The sequence below is a fragment of the Delphinapterus leucas genome, chromosome 1 (assembly GCF_059928025.1).
Source record: "Delphinapterus leucas isolate spDelLeu-1000000601 "Yukka" chromosome 1, BTC_Dleu_Yukka2, whole genome shotgun sequence".
NCBI classification, from domain to species: domain Eukaryota; kingdom Metazoa; phylum Chordata; class Mammalia; order Artiodactyla; family Monodontidae; genus Delphinapterus; species Delphinapterus leucas.
This window is the reverse complement of record NC_143129.1, coordinates 37,614,807-37,632,072: the sequence shown is the minus strand read 5'-3', so window position 1 is coordinate 37,632,072 and position 17,266 is coordinate 37,614,807. Positions and strand designations below refer to the sequence as shown.

Here is a 17,266-nt window from a genome sequence, read left to right as displayed (position 1 = left end):
GTTGTGTTCTTCTTTCTCAAGACTCTTTTACCTATCCAGGATCTTTTGTGTTTCCATACAAACTTTAAAGCTATTTGTTCTAGGTCTGTGGAAAAATGCCCTTGATATGTTGATACAGACTGCATTGAATCCGTAGATTTCCTTGGGTATGATGGTCATTTTAACAATATTAATTCTTCCAATCCGTGACCATGGTATATCTTTCCAGCTGTTTGTGTCATCTTTCATTTCTTTTATGAGTGTCATATAGTTTCCTGGGTACAGGTCTTTTACCTCCTTAGACAGGTTTATTCTTATGTATTTCATTCTTTTTTATGTGATTGTAAATGGGATTGTTTCCTTAATTTCTCTTTCTGATAGTTCACTGTTAGTGTATAGAAATACAAAATTTATATATAGAAATTTACTGTATCCTGCAAATTTTCCAAGTCCACGTTTGCGCTCAAATAGTTTTTTCATGGTGTCTTTCAGATTTCCTATGTATCATGCCATCTGCAAACAGTGACAGTTTTACTTTTTCCTTTCCATTTTGGAGTCCTTTTATTTATTTATTTTTTCTTGTCTGATTGCTGTGGCTAGGACTTCCAAAACTCTGTTCAATAAAAGTGGTGAGAGTGGGCATCAATTTGTTACTATGATGATGAGACCTAAGTCAGCTACAGAGGCTAAGTGACCTTTCCTTTCCTGAATGGGTAGGTATCCTTGTTCTGCCTTCTAATTGAGTTAGTATCTGAGTAAAGAACTTCCAGGTGGCATTTAGTTCACAATACACTGCTGTGGGAGTACAGAAATGAATTTGCCTAAGTCATTTGGCTTTTCTCAATTTTAGTAAATGAATATACTGAATGAATACTTCAACTTAAGGAAATGTTCTTAAAAATATATTAATGTAGGCAACTTCAGTGGAGAACTGAAAACAAAACAAAACATTCAGGTAAAGGGTTGAAATAAAAGTACACTCAGTTGTAGCCAGTTACCTCTTGTAAATCTCTCTTTTTAATTTGAGTGGACAGTCACTTGAGAATATCTGACTTGGGGCTAAGGAAATCTAAGCCTTCTTGGCCACACTGTATTCTCTTATGTCATTTAATAAAGACACCAGTTGGGTTGCTGAAAAAAGAGTGGGAAAAATCAATCCCTGACATCCAAAGGGCGGCTCTTGAAAATATGTGGGTTATTGTAGTTATTTTGCTCTTCTGGCCTCAGAAGTTCTAATCTTAACGTTAGCCCCTCATGGAAAGAGACTTTGTAAACCAATTCCCACATTATTCATTATGTGACTGTTGAAAAAGAGAAACCCAGCTCTTTTCCTGTGCTTTCAACCAGTTATCTTCTTCAAAAATCTGTTTGGATTGTTATACCTTAATCTTGCCTGGCAAGGGACTTACGGGAAGGTTCTTATTGTTTGAAAGTTTGGTGCCAGTATCTGCAAAGAAAGAAGAAAGATGTGTTTATCAAACATCCCAATAGTGAAGGTGTGTGAAAGCAACTTTTGAAAAAGTTAATCTGTCAGAGTTTAGCCGTATTATTACATTTTATTTTATTCATTGAAAATAAATAATTATCAATGAATCCTTTCTAGATTTTCTAGTTTCCCAAAGTTCCCTGTATTCACATTCTAAGAGGAAAAAATGGTATTTTAAGTCACTGCTCTCCACCTTATATTATTTATAATCACTCCTCGTGACCTCTTCCTTCCAAGAAACGTGATCCTGAGAAGTGTTCTTTGTCTTTGTGGAATAAGTGATGAGGATGCATCCTGGAGACCTGTGAGATGTTCAACTTGTGGCATAATGAAAGTAGGATGCAGAGTTCTGGAAAGATCTGGAAAGGTGGCTGGTAGAGTGTGGCCAGATGTGGGAGAAGAGAGACGTACAGAGAGAGGGAGAGGAAATTTTCAGAGGGAGAAAATGAAACAAATAATTAAATAAGTTTTATTGTGTGGTGTGGGATGCAAGCCTTTCTCTCCCCCTTTCCTTCACAATGTCTTTGTTAAAGACTGTGTTTTTCATTAGTTTTACTAAGATAGGATTTGCCGTTTTGTTTGGATACTGAGAATGGACCCATGGAAACAGTTACATTTGGGTTATCTCTGACTGTCTTTAATGAAGAACATAAATATTGGCCACACTATCTATGCACATGCTATCACCATGCCTTTTTTGTTCTCTGTTCATATATCTAAGTCCTCTTCTTTCTTTAAGGTCAATCTCAAATCTCATCTGAAATGTACATTTATTGATAGATTCAACCCATAATGAACTGTCCCTTCTTTGTCCTCCTTAGGCTCTGATTATTTATAAAAACTCATTTTTGAACTTAGAAACTGTCCAATATGATATATTAGTTATTTCACCAGCATGTGTTATATCCTCAACACAATTATACGCTTTTGTGGGGCTGGGATCATACATTCTGTCATTTTTCTCAGTACTCACACTTACTTTGATAAAAGGCACATTCATTCATCTAAACATCATTTATTGGGTGTTAATTAAATATCTCAACTCAGTAAATATTGTTTGAATGAATGCATGCATGAGTGAGGGAGTATGCAATAGGTAGCCTAATGTAGCGCCCAATGTGAGAAAACCAAAAACATAAACACAAAAGCAAGCCAAAAAGTGGACCAGGACTTTCTGTAAAATATGCTTTTTGTTGGATGATGCCATGAAAATCAAGATGCTCCTGAAAGGTCTTAATAGCTGACCAAGAATAGTAAACAATTGAAATTCTCTCAGGCTTCTTCAACCCTATCACTGGACACATTTATAGCTCTCAGGAATAGTATTAAAAGAAGAGATTAATGAAGCTTTTATAGATGAGTTGATAAATCTCTAAATATTTAAGTCTTCATTGCCTCCTAGGTTTTCTCTATTTTGGGTTTCCAAAAGATTTCAATAAACCACAGGATAATTAAAAATTAGACATTATCTTTCTTACCTTGACGTTTTGATGGTAAACACCTTTTCATTGTCTACATAGTGTTGCCCAATTTCCACCAGTACAGTATTTAAGTGAATTTTGCTCTGGATGGTGGGATATATAAGATGTAAACGAATTGTTTGTATATGTTTTAGAATTCTTCAAAAGGGCCTGGCCATGGAAATGCATTGAATCTTACTTAAATAACTAAAGTAACTTCCTCAGAATTATTATTCTATTCTGGTTAGGATACTCTCTGCTCTGGTTTGTTAAAATTTCCCTTTAGAGTGGTTTTAATTTTGTTTCTGATAGGGTCCTAGGATTTATTGCCACACCCATCCTGCATCTGTTTTTCTTTGAATTAGTCACCTTGCAGTTTCTGATTCATAGAAGGCCTTACAGGTTAGTGACAACCGGGCCATCACAACGCTGGGAAGGACAGGCCTACTTTTCAGAGGTGTTGATGTTTTCTGTACCTGAAGCTTTTCAAGAGGTATCAATCTTCCTCACCCCCTCCCTTGGCCCTCTTAATGGACTAAGCAGTTCCTCATGAGATTTCTGTAGGATATCTGTACCAACTTCTCAATATTGTTCCATCCTGATTCTAAATTCCTGGCCTCAAGGTAATGTTAGATTTCTAGCTCCAGCCCCTATTTACATAAAGCCTATACTAAGGAACGGAACCCACAGACATCAGTCCGCTCTTATTTCTCTAGATTTAATTTCTCTGTTACTTTCTGAAACATGCAGGTGTTCCTTTCTTTCTTTTAATCTCAGCTATGTGCTTTTAACTTTTTCAAAATTGACCCAGAATTTACATGTGTCTCCAGTAAGAGTACATTAAATTGAGCTTAGTCTGCTATTCTACTGGCATATTTGAGGTCTAGATAATTTGCTACTTAACTGGATTCAATGACCTGTATATTTCAGGCGTCTAAAACTTACCATGTTCCAAATTTCCCTCCTTATAGTTAGTAATTTTCTTGGGAATCTGGATGACATTAAATGGAATAAAGTTAGTGAGTGGCCCAGGAATGCCTGAAAGTTTGTTTGTCAGAGTGGCCAGGGAAAGTGAAGCAAGGAAGAAAAGCAAATGAAAAACAGAATCACATTATTATGGCTGAGTTTACTCCCAGGATTCCATGCAGAGCTCTCTGTAGAGCTGGTTTGGGTTATAACTTATGCCAGAGCTCTACGTGGGGCTGACACCATCTCATGCCAAGCTCTCAGTTCTGGGCTCACGTCATCTCTGGTCCACTGTGTGGAGTGGAAACTTTGGAGGAATGGCCAATGTATTCCGCGGCGTAGGAAGAGGGAAATTGTGAATGTGACTTTCTAAATTGTGGAGGAACTAACCACTGTAAATGTGCCTTGAACTATGTTGTTTAATTTGACCAGTCAGATCAATGACTTTCCCCTTGAATGAAATGCTGCTACGTATATGAGCAGAAAAACAAAACTGGTATAAGGAAGAGATAGCTAGTGGGAAGCAGCCGCATAGCACATGGAGATGCGCTCGGTGCTTTGTGACCACCTAGAGGGGTGGGATAGGGAGGGTGGGAGGGAGGGAGATGCAAGAGGGAGGAGATATGGCGACATATGTATAACTGATTTACCTTGTTATAAAGCAGAAACTAACACACCATTGTAAAGCTATTATACTCCAATAAAGATGTTTAAAAAAAAAACTGGTATAAGGAGATGGAGAGACTGGGAGTCTTATTTTCCCACCAATTAACTTTGCCTCTGACCATGACCTTCCCTTTGAGTCTCCTAGACCTTGGGGATAATCGCAACCCCTTGGGTTGGGTGATGGCAACCCCATCTTCACTAGAACCTCTATAGTTAACTTTGATTTGTCCCACTCCGTCTATCCATCCCATGTATGCAGTCAGACATTTGATCTTGGACTTTTCCTGACAAAATATGCTTGAATATAACCATTTCTTTTCAATCCCACTGCTACTGCTATTGTCACTGCCTTAACTAGAACTTTATCTTTAAGTTCTTTATATAAATATATAAATATAATATACAAATAAATAAAATATAATAATTCTGATGATTTTAAAGTCTTTTCTTGATAAAAACTTTTCCTAATAAAGATACACAATATATAAATATTTTTGTATTATCTGTTCTTTTCTTAGAATTTTAGTCATATGATTCTCTCTCTTGGTTTGTCTAGAACCTTTTGATTGAATGCTGGCTATTTGGCTTTTTTTGTTTTCCTCTTTGGAAACGTTGTTTTGCTTCAAAATATTTTATTCTACCTGGAAGTAGCAAATCTTCAAATTACAATTTTTTAAATGCTTTCAAATATCAATACTATAGGTGTCACAAAATCTAGAAAAATGACATTTAAAAATTAACTACTGCCAGATGTGTCTCTATAAAACTTTTCCCCCACTCTTTTAGCTATATATTCTTTAACTGCCTCCTCATACGACAGTTTATGTATTTTCGAAATAATATTTTAAGAAAGAAACTTTGTAGTTTTAGACATAGATTTCTTGTAACATGGTTGATTAGAATTTGTTTCTAGTTATTAATAGTTTAGAAAAGTTTATTTCAGCTTCACAATTTATTATTGATAATGTCACATTAATTTTCATTGTTAACTTTGAGAAAACCTCTATGGGTTACTTCCTCATAAATATTTACTATTTTAAATACATTACTGATTTCAGTACTGCTATAGGTTTGTGCATTACAGGGATTCTGATAAAATTCTCATTCACACCATTTCATTACACACATTGTTGATGGAGTATATTTATTTATTTATTTATTTATTTATTTATTTTATTTTTGGCTGTGTTGGGTCTTCGTTGCTGTGCGCAGGCTTTCTCTACTTGCAGGGACTGGGGGCCACTCTTCGTTGCGGTGCACAGGCTTCTCATTGCGGTGGCTTCTCTTGTTGCAGAGCACGGGCGCTAGGCACGCAGGCTTCAGTAGTTGTGGCTCGCAGGCTCAGTAGTCGTGGTTCACGGGCTCTAGAGCACAGGTTCCGTAGCTGTGGCACACCGGCTTAGTTGTTCCGTGGCATGTGGGATCTTCCCGGACCAGGGCTCGAACTCTTGTCCCCTGCATTGGCAGGTGGCTTCTTAACACTGGGCCATCAGGGAAGCCCCTGGAGTATATTCTTGACAGAAGAAAATTTCCGTTTTGACTAAGCATTGATGAGAACTGAATCTTTGACTTATCTTTCACATGCCTGATGATTGAAATAATTTTCCACAGAATAGCTTCTGGTTTTGTACTTTTCAGTTCTTTTTTTCTTCTTCAAATGCACATGTTTTGAGACCTGTGAAGTGCAAGACATCGCTATATTGTAAGGTGGTTTTTGTCCTTATGCTTCTATGTCTTGGGCTAGTTAAGTCAGTAGTCAGTATGAATACTGGAAGTTATTCCTGTTATGGGATAGTATATAGTCAATTACATATGGCGGTGTCTGAAAATCACATAATAGCCTCACTTAAAACATCTCCTTAGGGCTTCACTGGTGGCGCAGTGGTTGAGGGTCCACCTGCTGATGCAGGGGACACGGGTTCGTGTCCCAGTCCGGGAAGATCCCACATGCTGCGGAGCGGCTAGGCCCGTGAGCCATGGCCGCTGAGCCTGTGCGTCCAGAGCCTGTGCTCCACAACGGGAGAGGCCACAACAGTGAGAGGACCGCGTACCACAGAAAAAATAAAATCTCCATAGCCAGATTTCAAAAAATCCTGTGACCATTCCAATATGATCCAACATAGCAGAATATGATAGAAGGAAAATTTGAAAAGAAAGAGACGCTGGTCTTACCTGATGGAAGTTAAAATATCTCACTTTTGACAATTTTGCAAAAACATATAATTCCGTGAACTAATTTCTAGGGTTCTTCATAGGACCTAAAAAGGAACCCATAGAGTTGTGGAACAATAGAAGCTGCTGTGACGTGAAGTCCGGGCACCGCAACAAAGAGTAGCCCCCGCTCGCCGCAACTAGAGAAAGTCTGCACGTAGCACTGAAGACCCAACGCAGCCAAAATAAAAATAAATAAATTTATTTTTAAAAAAGTAATACTCAGGTTTGAGGCATGAGAAATATGATGAGAAATTAGCTAATCCTTTCAGAACTTTTAAAATATCAAACTCAGTCTCTAAAATTTTAGCATTATATACAACATCGGTTGCTTATTAGCGCATTGGGTAGGCCATTTTAAAATTTTCTGATATTACTGTATTGAAATTCGCGGCCCTACTGTTTTCCACAGTGACTATATGAATGATGAAGTAAAGTCAATCATGTATTTCCTCTCCAACTGGACAGAAAACAAAATTTTAAAAGTGTTTGGACTACTGACTTTTGATTTCTTCTAAGGCAAGTGTATGTAATTTTTATTCCCTGATTAGGAGAAAAATGGTGGAAGAGGGCAGGGTTGAGAATTAAGATTTCAAGAGCGTGAGAGGTAGATGGCCAACCAGAGTTCCTAAGGTTCGGTGCCTGTAACTGTTGCCGCCGCTTAAGCCTGCCAAAGCAGTGGTACGGCTGCTGCCCTCGTATTTGCTACCTCTAGAAACATTCTTGCCAGTAGTGGCGGCAGCGGGACTCAATTACCCCCTTTTCTCACTCTCTCCAGAAGCTCCAGATGGCATCTTCTGTGGGCAACGTGGCCGACAGCACAGAACCAACGAAACGTATGCTTTCCTTCCAAGGGTTAGCTGAGTTGGCACATCGAGAATATCAGGCAGGAGATTTTGAGGCAGCTGAGAGACACTGCATGCAGCTGTGGAGACAAGAGCCAGACAATACTGCAGTACTTTTATTACTTTCATCTCTACACTTCCAGTGTCGAAGGCTGGACAGATCTGCCCACTTTAGTACTCTGGCAATTAAACAGAGCCCTCTTCTGGCAGAAGCCTATTCGAATTTGGGGAATGTGTACAAGGAAAGAGGGCAGTTGCAGGAAGCAATTGAGCATTACTGGCATGCATTGCATCTCAAACCAGATTTCATCGATGGTTATACTAACCTGGCAGCCGCTTTGGTAGCAGCAGGCGACATGGAGGGGGCAGTACAAGCCTACGTCTCTGCTCTTCAGTGCAATCCTGATTTGTACTGTGTTCGCAGTGACCTGAGGAACCTGCTCAAGCCCTGGGTCGCTTGGAAGGAGCCAAGGCATGTCATTTGAAAGCAATGGATAGGCAACCGAACTTTGCAGTAGCTTGGAGTAATCGTGGCTGTGTTTTCCATGCACAAGGGGAGACTTGGCTTGCAATTCATCACTTTGAAAAGTCTGTCACCCTTGACTCCAATATTCTGGATGCTTATATCAATTTAGGAAATGTCTTGAAAGAGGCACGGATTTTTGACAGAGCTGTGGCAGCTTACCTTTGTACCCTAAGCTTGAGCCCAAGTCATGCAGTGGTACATGCCAACCTGGCTTGTGTATACTATGAGCAAGGCCTGATAGATCTGGCAATAGACACCTACAGGCGACCTATTGAATTGCTACCACATTTCCCTGATGCTTACTGCAACCTAGCCAACGCTCTGGAAGAGAAGGGCAGTGTTGCCGAAGCAGAAGATTGTTGTAATACAGCTCTGCGGCTGTGCCCCACCCATGCAGACTCTCTGAATAACCTAGCCAATATCAAAGGAGACCAGGGAAACATTGAAGAGGCAGTTCGCTTGTATTGTAAAGCATTAGAAGTCTTCCCAGAGTTTACTGTTGCCCATTCAAATTTAGCAAGTGTATTGCAGCAGCAGGGAAAACTGCAGGAAGCTCTAATGCATTATAAGGAGGCTGTTCGAATCAGTCCTACCTTTGCTGATGCCTACTGTAACATGGGAAACACTCTAAAGGAGATGCAGGATGTTCAGGGAGCCTTGCAGTGTTATACTCGTGCCATTCAGATTAACCCTGCATTTGCAGATGCCCACAGCAATCTGGCTTCCATTCACAAGTATTCAGGGAATATTCCAGAAGCAATTGCTTCTTATCGCACTGCTCTGAAGCTTGAACCTGATTTTCCTGACGCTTATTGTGATTTGGCTCATTGCCTGCAGATTGTCTGTGATTGGACAGACTATGAGCGAATGAAGAAGTTGGTCAGCATTGTGGCTGACCAGCTGGAGAAGAATAGGTTGCCTTCTGTGCAGCCTCATCATAGTATGCTCTATCCTCTTTCTCATGGCTTCAGGAAGGCTATTGCTGAGAGCCGTGGGAACCTCTGCTTGGATGAGATCAGTGTCCTTCATAAACCACCGTACGAACATCCAAAAGACTTGAAGCTCAGTGATGGTCGACTGCGTGTAAGATACGTGAGCTCTGACTTTGGGAATCATCCTACTTCTCATCTTATGCAGTCTATTCCAGGCATGCACAATCCTGATAAATTTGAGGTATTCTGTTATGCCCTGAGCCCAAATGATGGCACAAACTTCCGAGCGAAGGTGATGGCAGAAGCCCATCATTTCATTGATCTTTCTCAGATTCCATGCAATGGGAAAGCAGCTGATCGCATCCATCATGATGGTATACACATCCTTGTAAATATGAATGGTTATACCAGGGGTGCTCGAAATGAACTCTTTGCTCTCAGGCCAGCTCCTATTCAGGCAATGTGGCTGGGCTACCCTGGGACCAGTGGCGTGCTTTTCATGGATTATATCATCACTGATCAGGAAACTTCACCTGCTGAAGTTGCTGAGCAGTATTCTGAGAAACTAGCTTATATGCACCATACTTTCTTTATTGGTGATCATGCTAATATGTTCCCTCACCTGAAGAAGAAAGCAGTCATCGATTTTAAGTCCAATGAGCACATTTCTGACAATCGGATTGTGCTGAATGGCATCGACCTCAAAGCATTTCTTGATAGTCTCCCAGATGTACAAATTGTCAAGATGAAATGTCCTGATGGAGGAGACAACACAGACAGCAGTAATACAGCTCTTAATATGCCTGTCATTCCTATGAATACTACTGCAGAGGCAGTTATTGAAATGATTAACAGAGGACAAATTCAGATAACAATTAATGGATTCAGTCTTAGCAATGGACTGGCAACTACCCAGATCAACATTAAGGCTGCCACTGGAGAGGAGGTTCCCCGTACCATTATTGTAACCACACGTTCTCAGTACGGGTTACCGGAAGATGCCATTGTGTACTGTAACTTCAATCAGTTATATAAAATTGACCCATCTACTTTGCAGATGTGGGCAAATATTCTGAAGCGTGTTCCCAATAGTGTACTGTGGCTGTTGCGTTTTCCAGCAGTGGGAGAACCTAATATTCAACAGTACGCACAAAATATGGGCCTTCCCCAGAACCGTATCATTTTTTCACCTGTTGCTCCTAAAGAGGAACATGTTGGGAGAGGCCAGCTGGCTGATGTCTGCTTGGACACTCCACTCTGTAATGGACACACCACAGGGATGGATGTCCTTTGGTCAGGGACACCCATGGTGACTATGCCAGGAGAGACTCTTGCTTCCCGAGTTGCAGCTTCCCAGCTCACTTGTTTAGGCTGTCTTGAGCTTATTGCTAAAAATAGTCAAGAATATGAAGACATAGCTGTGAAACTGGGAACTGATCTAGAATACCTGAAGAAAATTCGTGGCAAAGTCTGGAAACAGAGAACATCTAGCCCTCTGTTCAACACCAAACAATACACAATGGACCTAGAGCGGCTCTATCTACAGATGTGGGAGAATTACGCAGCTGGCAACAAACCTGATCACATGATTAAGCCTGTTGAAGTCACTGAGTCAGCCTAAATAATGACTGTGTGCACAGGAGAATTACCCCTGTACCTGAGCCTCAACCTTCTGGGGGAAAGGCAACTACTTTCTCCTTATCTGTACAATACCATGTTGCAGATGGATGACAGACAATGATAAGAAATAGCACAGCCAGACTTGCTTCCTGCATGATCACGATCACAATAGGGAGAGACACAAGAGATGGGAAACTGCTGTTCCACAAGGAGTCTCCATAGAATTTTGCAGCATCCAGGTGTCTGGAAGGTCTGGAAAGTAAGTCTGGAAGGTCTGATCTCCCTTGGTCTTCCATGAGATGGATGGTTGGTGTGGAAGGGAGATAGAGATTGCCCAGCCATTTTGTGACTATCATGGATTGATTGAGTCTTCTGGATTAATATTTTTCTTTATATTTTGGGTATTGGAGCTTTTAAAAATGTTTGGTTTCAGGTATTTTTATTCATGTGAAATGTATATGATTCCCTTGAGATAAGGTTTTAAGCTAAAATATTCCTTGTTTTAGTTTCTGAACTCTACAGATAAATGGGGACTTTGCTAGTGTAGTCTTTTTATAGGTTTGATAAACCACTTGAGCCTATATCAGTCATTTTAGTGTCTGACATAATGTTTGGAACTATCAGTGCTTTGTTGGTTTATAGATGATGGCTTAAATTCTTTTCCTGGTCCGTTTCCTTCTTCCCTTCCCCCCACTTTAAAAATTCTCCTGTAACTTGGCTAACAAAAAACAAAGTCTGATTCGAAACCTCCCAGAGTGTTTCTCTTAAACACATCTTCTGATGCCAAATGAAGTTTCTTAGGAGTGATTATTAATTCTGAAGGGCACAGTTGTGGTACTGTCACTGATGATAATAATAATGGATTTTTGGCCTAGAGTTTTGACCTATTTCACCAGTGTTTTACCGTTGACTGCCCCTCTATGCTGCTTCCAAAAGTGATAGTGTTTGTTGATTTTTACTTTCATTGCTAAAGTTTGTTTTTTTTTTAGTGAGTCCTGTTCTTCCTTTTTCTTTCAGCAGAAATGAAATCCCAGGTAAGTATAAGTATTCAAATATTTGATTAGTAATTCGCAGTTATCTCCAGTACATTAAATAACTTTCATCAAAAAACATGTTATAGGTAAAAAGCTCTGAAGGACCAGCTATGTATATGATAATTATGTTTCAGACCTTCTAGGGTATTATATATAATAACTTGTCTTCTGGACGTGGTCTTGAAGTCTTTATGGATTCAGCCTCAGTAGTAGCGAACTGCACTGCTACTTGCTTTGGAGTACAAATTAGACTTTAGCCCTCATGGAGGTTGAGTTTTGCTATTGAAAACCATCGGAATGAAATTATTGTATTTCAACAAAGGATCGAGGGCTCGAGGCTTAAACAAGGCAACATACGTTTGGGAAGCAGTCAGCCTTGAGAGCAGGTAAGGACATGCCAGGCATGCGGCCGCTGCTCGAAGGGACTGTCCCTACTTGTTCCCCTCCTTGTTCCATTCCATGGGGATAAATCACCAGGGCCCAGAAATCAGAAAGAATGTAAAATGAGACAAGCAAAGCTGTCTCTCCCCTGCACATGCAGGTTTTGATGCTTCTGGGTTTATGGGTTTTCTCCCAGGGAATTTAACCTTGAGCCGAGACAGTCTGTAGATAATGTAAACCACCATCTGGCAACCTTCCGATTTCTAGTCTATATTATCTGCAACTGTAGCATAATAAAATTTGCCTTGCCACCATAAGTTGTCTGGGTCCTTCTGACCCCATCCGTCGGTGCTACTTCAGTTCCTTACCCCTTCCCTTCTGACCCTGGGCGGTGAAATCCTCTTTCTCCAGCTGGTTCGCGGCAAGTGGCACACGAACAGGAATCTGAAGCGTGAAGGCAATTAAAAGAAAAAGAAACTGCAGGTAAGAGAACCCTTACGCAAAATATGTGTGGCCACCAGTAAAAGTGAAACTAGTAGAGGCATAAGGCAATAGTCAGAAGTAAAATAAGATGGGGCCAAAGGGCTCAAAGGAGTGTGAATTATTTGCCAGGTTTTACTTTCGATGCTTAAAACTCGGGGTAATAAAGTTTCTACCTCACAGTTGACTGAATTTTTACAGCATATCCATGGTGTATCTCCCTGGTTTCCTGATGGCGGCTCTTGTTGACATAGAAATCTGGCAGAAAGTTGGAGAAGATTTAAAAAATTATTATGAGTCTCGAGGGCCTACTCATACTCCTGTTGTTACATATAGTTTGTGGACTCTGATAAAAAATATGTTTAGATTCTTCTCATGATAGTGTTGATTTGAATGTAAAGTCAGAAAAGCATAAGCCTCTGACAGAAGGAGAGACTGTATTATCAGCTACTGTGTCGCCACTTCCTAAACCGAAAGAGCTAATTAATTTAAATATTTTAGATGAAGAGGAACATTTTGATTTAACAGATGAGGCTTGTAAACATAAAAGAGAGAACTATCCTGAGGATGGTTTTCTAATGGCTATGATAGATAAGTCAGTGAAAAAGCTGCAGGTTAATAAGGACTGTCTTCCTCAAAAATCTACCTCTGTAAAAATGCTCAGTCCCTTGCAGCGCACTTTACAAGGAGCAATAAAACGAGGAGAAGATCCTATTTTCCGTTGTCCCGTCATAGAAAGACCTGATTCTAATAATACTCAACAAGCTACTAGGGAGCATCAAGCTCTCCCTTTTAAAGTTTTGAAAGATTGAAAATCTGCTTGTGCTCAATATGGGCCCACTGCTCCTTTTACTACTGCTACGGTTGACAGGGGAAGCTATTGCAGGAGAAGCTCTTCCCCCCGCTGATTGGAAGTCTATTCCACGAGCTTGTTTAAATGGTGGAGATTATTTAATATGGAAGTTTGATTTTTATGAACGGGCTGCTGAACAAGCAGAAAAGAATGCTGCCCATAATATTCCAGTTGATTATCATATGCTGATTGGGGAAGGACAATATCTTTCTTTACAAGATCAATTAACTTATCCCTTTGTTGCTTATCCTCAGATAAATCATTTGGCATTACAAGCCTGGAGGAAATGACCTTCTACACACAAAACTGAGGATCTTTCAACAATTAGACAGGGACCTGATGAACCATATGCTAATTTTGTAGATAGGTTGTCACAGGCGGTGGGGAGACTCATTGTGGACGGACTCACTGGTACAATTGTAGTTAAGCAGCTTGCTTTTGAGAATGCTAATAATGCATGTCAGGCTGCGATTCGACCTTGGAGAAAACGGGGAAAATTGGAGGATTATATTCGCCTTTGTGCAGACATTGGGCCTACTTATATACAGGGTGCTGCTATGGCTGCAGCATTAACTAAAGTGGGGTTCAAAAACAATCAAAAGAAAACAAAGACGTTTTAAATGCGGAAAGGCAGGTCATTTTGCTAGAGAATGTAGATCTTTTAATTCTAACCCTAGTCCTTCCTTCCCTACTCAAAAACCTCCAGATGGTCAGAAAATCCCTGGTTTATGCCCTAAATGCAATAGGGGAAAACATTGGGCACAAGATTGTTGCTCAGTGGCCCACAAGGATGGGCCACCACTGTCGGGGAACTCCTCCCGGGGCCTTCCCCGGCCCCAACAAATAATAAGGGCAATGTCTGTGTATCCTCCTCAAATTATCAATCAGACATTAACCGAAAACAAAAACATACAATATCCTTGCTCTCCAGAGCAACACCAGGAAGCGCAGGACTGGAGCTCAGTACCTCCGCCCGATATGTACTAACTCCTGAAATGGGTCCTCAGGCCCTCTCTACGGGCATCTGTGGACCTTTACCCAAGGGTTTGATGGGACTATTATTGGGAAGAAATAGTGTCACCATGAAAGGTTTAACTATTATACCAGGAGTCACAGATTCTGACTACGAAGGAGAAATAAAAGTCATGGCACAAACTATTAAAAATATAATAACTATTTCTCCTGGTGATAAAATTGCACAATTGCTACTTTTGCCCTTTGTACCTCGTGGACATATTTGACAACATCAAAAGAGAGAAACAAAGGCTTTTGGATCGTCTAATGCTGCCCACTGGATTCAGAAGATAGGGAAAGAACGTCCAGGAATGAAATGAACCATTAATGGAAAGGTTTTTTCAGGTTTGTTAGACACTGGAGCTGATGTCTCTGTTATGACGCAGATACACTGGCCTAAACGTTGGCCCATTAGTCCTACTATTACAGAACTTCACGGAATAGGACAAAGTTCTTCTCCTATGCAAAGTAGTCAGTTTTTATTATGGCAAGATAGTGAGGGCCATTCAGGATACTTCCAGCCTTATGTTTTGCCTAGGCTGCCTTTAAACCTCTGGGGCCGAGATATATTAAAAGAAATCGGAGTATTACTTTATAGTCCAAACTCTCAAGTCTCTAATATGATGTTGGATCAAGGATTTCTTCCCACAAAAGGGCTGGGAACAAATCAACAAGGAACTGTCTATCCTATTGATGTGAAAATAAAAAATAATAGACAAGGTTTGGGTTTTTCTTAGGGGCCTTGGATTCTCCTCCACTCACTGCTGATCCAATTACTTGGCTGACTGATGACCCTGTATGGGTGGACCAATGGCCCCTCACAAAGGAGAAATTAGAAGCTGCAGAACTATTAGTACTGAAACAATTAGGGCATTTAGAAATTTACAGTAGTCCTTGGAATACTCCTATTTTTATTATCAAGAAAAAATCTGGAAAATATAGGTTATTACAGGATCTAAGAGCTGTTAATAAAACTATGCTAATAACGGGAGCTCTTCAACCAGGCCTACCCTCTCCAAAAGCCATACCACACAATTATCATCTTTTAGTTATAGATTTAAAAGATTGTTTTTTCACTATTCCTTTGTTTCCTGAATATAGAAAATATTTTACTTTTAGCTTGCCTTCCTTAAATTTTAAGGAAGCCATGACGAGATTTCAATGGAAAGTATTGCCTCAGGGCATGGCAAATAGTCCTACATTATGCCAAAAATATGTGGCTCAGGCCTTGACTCCTGTGAGAAAAAGGTTTCCATCGTTATATCTCATACACTATATGGATGAAATACTTTTAGCCACTGATAATATTTCTTTATTAGAGACTGCTTTTCAATTTTTACAACAGTCCTTACAATCATTTGGCTTGGTCATTGCCTCAAAAAAAATTCAAAGACAATCTCCATTTTTATATTTGGGAAAATATATTGATAACACTACTATTAGGCCTCAGGGACTGCAAATTCGAGTTGATAATTTAAAAACCTTAAATGATTTTCAAAAATTACTTGGAGATATTAATTGGCTAAGGCCTTCCTTAAAACTTACTACTGCTCAATTACAGCCTTTGTTTGATGTTCTTAAAGGTGACTCAGATCCTTCTTCTTCACGCTCTATGACTCCAGAAGGATTTCAAGCTTTACAAATAGTCAATAGATCTATCAGTTCTACACAATTAACTAGAATTCATACTCACCTTCCAGTTTTCTTAATAATTTGTCCAATTCCTCATGCGCCTACTGCCGTCTTATGGCCAACTGTTGGAATTATTGAATAGATTCATATGAAAACTACACCCTCTATAGTTATTAACGCTTATTATGAACTTATTAGTAATTTAATAATGCAAGGTAGAACTAGGTGCTTACTACCTATAAGTATAGAATCTTCTCAAATTATTATCCCTTATTCAGTTAGTCAACAAAATTGGCTTTTCCAACATAGTAATGAATGGGGTCTTGCTCTTGCAGGATTTTCAGGTACCTTGGAATGCCATTACCCTGCTGATAAATTGATCCAATTCAGCAAACTTAACTCAATCTTTCCTTCTATAATTAGGCAACAGCCTGTTCCTCATGTACCTTTGGTTTTTACGGACGGTTCTTCTTCAAGAGTGGCTACTGTAATCATTGACGACGGAACAAACCTCATTAAAGAAACTTCCTTGACTTCAGCTCAACGTGTTGAACTGTATGCTGTCATTATGTCTTTTAAACATTTGCCTTCTATATATTTTAATTTGTTTTCTGATAGTAAATATCTTATTAGCTTATGATTTCTTCTGGAGACTGCGACCATAGGACATACTAATGACCCTGAATTATCATCCTCTTTTCGTTTGCTTCAACAGCTTATTTGTTCCCATGATGGTCCTGTTGCAGGTCTGTATATCCGTGCTAATTCTAACTTGCCTGGTCCATTGACTAAACTTAATGTGACTGCAGATGTTTTAACTCGATCTAAACGTGATCTTTATCCTGTACATTTTCCTCCCAAGAATAGAGTTGAAGTTACTCCTCCTCCTCAATCTCTTTTCCCTAAAGTAGGGCATGTCCCAATTTACCGTACTCCTCCTTTCCGTTCGTCATGCTGTCAAGAATGCCTAATGTACTGCATTCATTACCTTCATACTGTTGATACTAATGGTCCATGTCCTGGACACCCTCATATTATGGTAAGTTATGATCAAACTGCTTCACAAGCAGCACAGCCGTTGCACGCTCTACACCGTCAGTCGGCGTCTACATTACACACACAATTTTCCCTTAGTCGTGAAGCCGCCCGACAAATTGTTAAGCAATGCCCACAATGCTTAC

General features: G+C 39.9%; 1 pseudogene; it reads left to right on the top strand.

The window, feature by feature from the left end:
- Window positions 1-7,338: 7,338 nt before the first annotated feature.
- LOC111171279 (UDP-N-acetylglucosamine--peptide N-acetylglucosaminyltransferase 110 kDa subunit pseudogene) lies at window positions 7,339-10,720 on the top strand (annotated as a pseudogene).
- Window positions 10,721-17,266: the final 6,546 nt, after the last annotated feature.